At 41.6% G+C, this 6,962-nt stretch overlaps 1 long non-coding RNA gene across 1 annotated transcript; it reads right to left on the reverse strand.

Moving 5' to 3' along the window:
- Positions 1 to 2,529: 2,529 nt before the first annotated feature.
- Positions 2,530 to 6,729, reverse strand: LOC140915323 (uncharacterized). Its single transcript, XR_012160132.1, has 3 exons — positions 6,562 to 6,729; positions 4,484 to 4,560; positions 2,530 to 3,102 (listed from the first exon to the last, which is right to left on the reverse strand). It is a non-coding gene; the product is annotated as an uncharacterized lncRNA (long non-coding RNA).
- Between the last annotated feature and the right edge of the window lie 233 nt (positions 6,730 to 6,962).

A 6,962-nucleotide genomic window follows, 5' to 3' on the forward strand; every position in this document is an offset into this window, starting at 1 on the left:
ATTGCCTAAATATAGTTCTAATACCAAAACTGAGGCAATAAAAATGATGGAAAGTACAGAACATGCAATATTGTCCACCAGATAGTTCTTTCTAAGTGGGCTAGAGTGCGAGGTGGGGGTAAGCCAGCATGCACCAGTTCATTTGCTGTGAGTCATGGGTTAGAGTGAGAGGGTAGTTTTGTCCCTATGTTCATCCAGTCCTTTGCCTTTCTGCGGAGACGGCCAACAACAGTGACAAATACAATGGCAGTTTCAATGATGGGACATCTGTCCATTGGGAATTAGTCACTTCCATCAGCCAAATGGTGAAAGACTTTGCATTCTATTATCAATCCCCTAAAATAGCCAATCCTTCTTCTTTTGGCGTCTAGTGTATATAAAGTAACAGGATATTTTCAGATCACTGATGTTCTTAATAGTAGGCTGTCAGGGCCTGATCCAAAGCCTGTTCAAGTCAATGGGAGACTTTCAGCTGACTTCAGCAGACTGTGGATCAGACTCTGGTGTCAATCATTCTAATGAAGCAGGTTGGTATCCAAAGACTGAATTTTCTGAGACAAGGTAAAGGCTTCAATGTGTTCTGTTGCTAAAAATGTACACATTTCTGTATGCTTGTAGTTAAACATTGCCTCCCTTCTCTCTCTCCTTTCCATCTGTGTTTTACAGACATGGCTGGCCAACTAAAGAGACACCACTGCAGACCATGTAATCCCTTAAAAAAAAAACCCATGCTGCCTCGGAAAACAGGACCGCTTCCTCAGAGTTAAAGTGAACAGCTTCAGCAGCGCGTAAAAGGCCTGTGGTCCATGGCAGTCTGGCTGCTGCCACATCTCATAATGCTTTTACTTCGTTTGGGGCCCTCTGTGGGGGAATCAGGAGTGTATTTGCTTTTCAGTCACTAATGTTCATCCATTCATAGAGTTCTCACCTCTCCTTTGCATACGGTTAAAACTCTCCAGCTGGGGTGCTAAAGCCTTTCTGTGAAGTGGACTGTCATTGGTCTTCAAGATTTCCACAGTTACACGTCAGCCCTCCATTCCATTAGTGGATCTCTCCCAACAAGTGGTAGAGCGAACAGATCTGGCTAGAAGCCTTCCACGCTACCACTCTGTGTGACATCATTGTGGCACAAAAACCTGTGCTGGGGAGGGACTGTTTGTTTTTCCGTGTAGTCATTCAGTTTTTTTCCCTAAATCCACGTTTCTGGAAATGATTTATTTTAGATCTGCAAACGGATCACAATTTTAGACAGATGTCTGGGTGCTGAAATTTGCCTCTATGCAGAGGACCTGAATGAAGCCCACCAAGGCAACACTTTAAGTCTTACATGGGTGTGTTTAGAATTTCTGCTGGCCCTTTCCAGAGAGCTGAATTTCTCCCATGTGAGAGAGAGCTCCCCCTTTTGAGCAGGAGCTGAGAACCACAACACAGGGGCAAACAGGTCAATTTGAAGTATTCATTAAGGGCCTGATACAAAGCCAGCGGGAAGCTCTTCACTGACTTCACTGGGCTTTAGATTAAGTTCCAAAATGCAGATGCCTTATCTCTAGGAGAATGGCATTATTTGGTTGATGAGCAATATTCAGAAAACCCCTTAACATTAATTATTTAACCCTGTCCTTTCTGAAGCACTCTTGAATTTAGTATTTCATGGCACATAAACAAAAGCACATTTTGAAAGGGTGGAATAGAATGATACCAAGGGATTGAAAAATAAGGACAACAGAAAGTGCACTCAAACCTGACTGGCAGGGCTCGTTTGCAGTTAACTATAAGTACTGTGGTCCCCAGTTCAGACATTAGATGGGTTCCATCATTTCTTACATTTACATTTCTGCTTGGTGTTTTAATATTCTCATTGTAATATAGGCTCTGTATCTCCATGCTCAGGAACTACAGAATTGGCTTTCAACAGAGATAGGCAGGTGCCAAATGTCATTAATCTCAGAGATCAGAAATGTAAATCAGCTGTTTGAATATTCTGGTTCATTGGCACATATGTTAATTTCAGTTTTGTCATTGTTTTGTAGTTTGTTGAATGAATGTGTCTAATACAATTAAATGTAATACATGTATCTTGGACTGTGATCTGTTTGGGGCAAGGAGGTTGACTTACTTTTTAAAAATCACAATGCACATTTATGGGTCTGAAGAAATTATTTTCATAGTAATAACCAGTAACTCTAATGTTTAACCCCATTCGTTTTCATCTCTAAGCAAGTGACATGATTCTCTGAAAAAATTAGCCCTTTAAAACAATGTAATTGAAACTTAGTGCCAGCTGGGACAGATGATGATGGTGGATGCTTCCACAATAACCCAATCCCAGTTGATGGGAGAAGGGGAAGAAAGAGAGTTTGAAACTGGATAACAAAAACTTAAGTTCAAAAATACATTAGCAACAGTGGAAAAATATATTCTGTGGAATATTTCCCATGAAATGGCCTGACTCTCTGCAAACTCTTACACATCTGAGTTACTTTATTTACATCTATAGTCAAACTGAACTCAGTAGGACTACTTGCATGACTAAAGTTACTTGAGTACAGGAATATTTTCAGCATCAGGCTCTAACCTTGAAAGGACAAACTAAAGTATTTTACTACCTAGTAGCATGCAACTAGAATCTGCACATGACATAAGTTACAAGTACCTGTTCTTCCCTTCCCTTTCTTTTCTCTTGGATTATGTATGTTTGACATTACTTAGATCTAAAAGTATTTTACTTACTGCATTTAAAATAGGCCAATAAATATATTATACAAAATCTATCCTAGTTTATCTGGCTAATGTATTAGGTTAAATACGTTTAAACAGAACAACCATGTACCCTACAAGTTACAATAAAGATATTTTTGACTGATCCCTGTGTTTGCCTGAATAAGTGTTGGACTCTGAGCTTCTGTGATTCATGGAGTGACCCATGTGATAGTCCAATAACTGGAAATTTGAAAGAGGGTAGTAAAAGCAGCAATATTAGAAAGTAAACATCATGACACAGGCAAGAGTCTTTATCTGAAAAGGAGGAAGAAGGGTTCTAACTTCTTTCAAAAGCAGTTGTTTGAAGAAATAAAACGGTACGCAATCATGTTTCTCTTATACCTGAAGGAATGAAAAGAAGATTATTATGTAGCCACTGGTCATGGTGTGTTGTTTGTCCCCCCGCTATACTCAGTCCATAGAGGACGAAAGTCTGTTACTCCTCAGTGCTAGAGAGCTTTTGGTTCTTTAGCTCAAGTTGTAGACTCATGATTTTAGCTTTGGTGGTCTCCAGTTCAATCCCTGTTGTTGGCCAAGATGGTGGCATTTACAGCTGTGTCTGCTGAATTAACAATATTGTACATAGATAACATTTCCTCTAATTGCTATGCATGCTCATCAGAGTAAAGGAACAAAATCCGTTCTCTTCTCCCTTACTCCACCAAAGGATAAGCATGTTATAGTTCATATACTAATTAAGAGCAATGAGTAGGTACATGAAATATACAAGGACAGAAGGGGCACAAAAAAAAACCCCACTGCTTTTTGGTCAACAGCCCTTTAAGTACAGAAGAATCAAGGGGTCAGATGAGGCCCAGGCTACCCCATTCCAAATAACACCAACTGTACAAAAACCCTGGTGACAGCAGGAGCAGACATAGGAGAGAGGAAGTGGTACCAAGGTAAGGCTGAGTCTCAATGAGAAGAGACAGCTGTCTCTTTAGGGAGCCAGGGCCAGGAGCCTTATAATGAAGGGTAGGGTAAGATTCCCCTCCCTCCCAATCAACCAATTAATCCCCCAGCCAATCAAAACAAAACCCTGCGGGAAAAGCAGCACTTAAGAGCCCTGCTCTCAGTGAGGGAGTGCTCCTGGAGGGAGATACTGCTCTGCTGGTAAACTGGCAACCCCCTGGAAGTTCTCATCCCAGGTGGTGGGAGAGCAATGAGAAACTACTCCACCCAGAAGACACTGGCTGCTTTCAAGGTTTGAGTTTAAAGTAATTTTGATTTTAAAATACATTGGCAGCCAGGACACATGGGGCTGGTGCCAGGAAATATAAAGAGCCCACCAAGGAACGGACAAGCTCCAGGCAGTAAGCTCACCACAGTCTTGATCCAGTTCACCAATGTACAGACACACAACAAGAGTGCTGCCATCTTACTTCTCACTAAGAACCTGACCCAGAGCCCAGTGAAATCAATGGAGAGACTCCCATTGATTTCAATGGACACTGGATCCAGCCCTAAGTGCTCTCTTTATGATTCCACTTCATGCATCATGAATCCCCTAAGTATGAATTCTATCCCCTCAAGCATGTAAGTGCAGGAGTGACAGCATTCTCTTCTACCTAGAAAAGCAGAAAGATGGGTTTGGGAATAGGGTTGAAGTTTGAGCTCCTGAGTCATAGCCCATCCCTCAATGTTTATTTTTGTCTTGCATGCAGTTCCTTATAAGTGTCTTCAGGTGAAGGAAGATTAATGTCACACTTTCTACTTGACTCACCTTCTGTGGGAGAATGACTAAGGCCAGGGATTTGCTGTGGGATAATCATCTTATAGTCGTAACACCATCTGTCCAGCCTACAAAAGTGTAAACCAAGAAATTGGGTCACTGACTATCATTGAGAGCAGCCAAACTGAAAACATACTCATCTTGCTGTATGCAGTGTTGTTGTAGCCGTGTTGGTCCCAGGATATTGCAGAGACAAGGTGGGTGATGTAATATCTTTTATTGGACCAATTTCTGTTAGTGAGAGAGACAAGCTTTCCCATCATCTCTCACACACATACACACACAAATTCTGGAATTGCAATATACTGGGTCCAATTTCTGAAGATGAGTCAAACAACCTGCTAGTCATGTTCCTGAGAGCTGATTAGCATTTGTTATAGAAAGACAAAGCAGATGTCCATGAGGGAGTTAAAGCTACTCATGATGGAGGAGAGACATTCAAGACCAAACTTTCAGAAAAGGAAGAAGGAATTAGTTTGTATGCAAAAACTAGATGCACAACATGTATCCATAATTACAAATGCAAAATGGGCTGTTGTGAATGGAAATAGACAATTATAGCCTGCTATACTATCCATTTGCATGTGCAACTGTGGTAAGTAACTGAGTACGCTGAAGGGAACAAATATTTCCTGAGCCCTAGGCTCCCTGAATACAAATATTACCTTTATCTAAATACTAACCATTTTCCCCCTCCCTAGTCATAAGGTGGCTGTCTGCTGTGAGTAAAGGGGTTCAGTATTCAGCAATGTCAATCCAGCAAATTTTGCTATCCTAACACTCTGGAAAGGGGGACTATCTAAAGGTCGTTATAAACCAAGGCCCTCAATTAAAATCTAGCGGAGCTTATTTTTGGTTGTACTTTTCTGAGTTAGGCAGGCAGGAGGTTCTCCTCATTTTTGCTTTTTATTCCTCCTCCAAAGGCTCTGGTATTAAACTGACTTCCTGGGTGATATTTGCAGAAGGCCTAATCTGTAAGGTGAAGATCTCCCCCATAATTAATTATCTTCCATTTCCCCCACCACATGCTCCTCATCAATAATCCACAAGTACTGTATACCCTAACATTTCCCTCCAATTTCATTGTATCCTGTATTCACACGTTCCTCAGTAGATTTATTACAGCAGCTGAATAGGTAACTATGCCTCTTTGATGAGCCTACTGGGAAGTTCTGGTGGTGGTTGTTTGGTTTGTTTATTTGTCTTTCCTTGTAGACCTTGCTCATGCAACCTGCCTGTATAGCAGCAGGAAGAGGAGCCTTCCTTTCATCTTAATAAGAAAGAAATACAATCGCTGTTAAGGAACTAGAAAGGAGTGCTGCTGATTTCTGGTGAGTTTTTTATTGAAAGAGTCATTTCTCTAAGTCCCCGCCAGAAATCATGTATGCTGTATAAATGTGAAGGTCAGATTTAAGAGCTTTGGCTTTTCATATGTAGAATGTAACTATTTTCATAATAAAGCATTAGGTCAGATAAGTGCTGGCGATTTAACCATCTCAATGTCTCAGATGAACCAGTTAGGCTCAACAAAACCCCAAAGGAAAATATATCCCCTAAGAGAAAGCTGGGATATACTCGCACAGAGCAACTATATGCTCTCATTTCCTGACACTGTATGGTCTGGCCTTTATTGCTTAATGTGCCTAACAAGGGTGTGGCTGGGTTCATCTGAGTTTTATAGCTCCCGGGATACAGACCCAGGTATACATTAATTTGGTAGCTCTAGGGCCTGTTTCAGCAGGGACGTAAGGCACCAGGGACAGCAGGTGTTCGGCAAAGGGAGTGAAGAGCAGGAGGCAAAGGGATGCCAAGGGCGAATGGTGCTCTAAAGAAGAGGGAGGGAGAGGAGGAAATATCATGAAACTTCAACTGGATTGAGAGAGGGTCTTGCTTTGGTAACATGTTTGCTAAGCTCACATTGCCTTAATATTAAATCACACAGCTGCCCAGATACTGTTCGGATGAGCAAGCCAGAAACGCCAATAAAAAAATTAACTTACACTCCATGTTAGCTTCCTTTACAGAATCTTGTCATTATTTATTTTTAACACTTTATCTGACACCATTACCTGGAGGAGGTGATCTGAGCTGCTGGCCTGTGGCACAGCACAGCCAATGAGGAGACAGATCAGGATATGGAGCATAGCAGAGTAAACTGGGGAAGTGGAGTTTGGCTGTCTGACCCGCTCAACAGTGGGGTGGTGTGTCTGTCCATCCTATGGCATGACTGTGTACGGATCAGGAAGAACCAATCTCTTCCTAGAGGGAAAGAAGAAATGTATGTGATTCCGCACTTAGTGTCTGTCCCAGATTCTCAGCCACTCTCTGGCTACTTTATGCTAGTATATATAGATTGGGTTTTGTTGCCCTTTAGTCGTGTGATTGCTCTTTTTGTGGTTTCATTATTCCCCAGGGGATCTGTAGGTGCCACTGATTGGGCACTACTACACATCTCAGTTTAAGGTTTAGT

This window comes from Lepidochelys kempii, chromosome 7 (genome assembly GCF_965140265.1).
Source record: "Lepidochelys kempii isolate rLepKem1 chromosome 7, rLepKem1.hap2, whole genome shotgun sequence".
In the NCBI taxonomy this organism is placed as follows: domain Eukaryota; kingdom Metazoa; phylum Chordata; order Testudines; family Cheloniidae; genus Lepidochelys; species Lepidochelys kempii.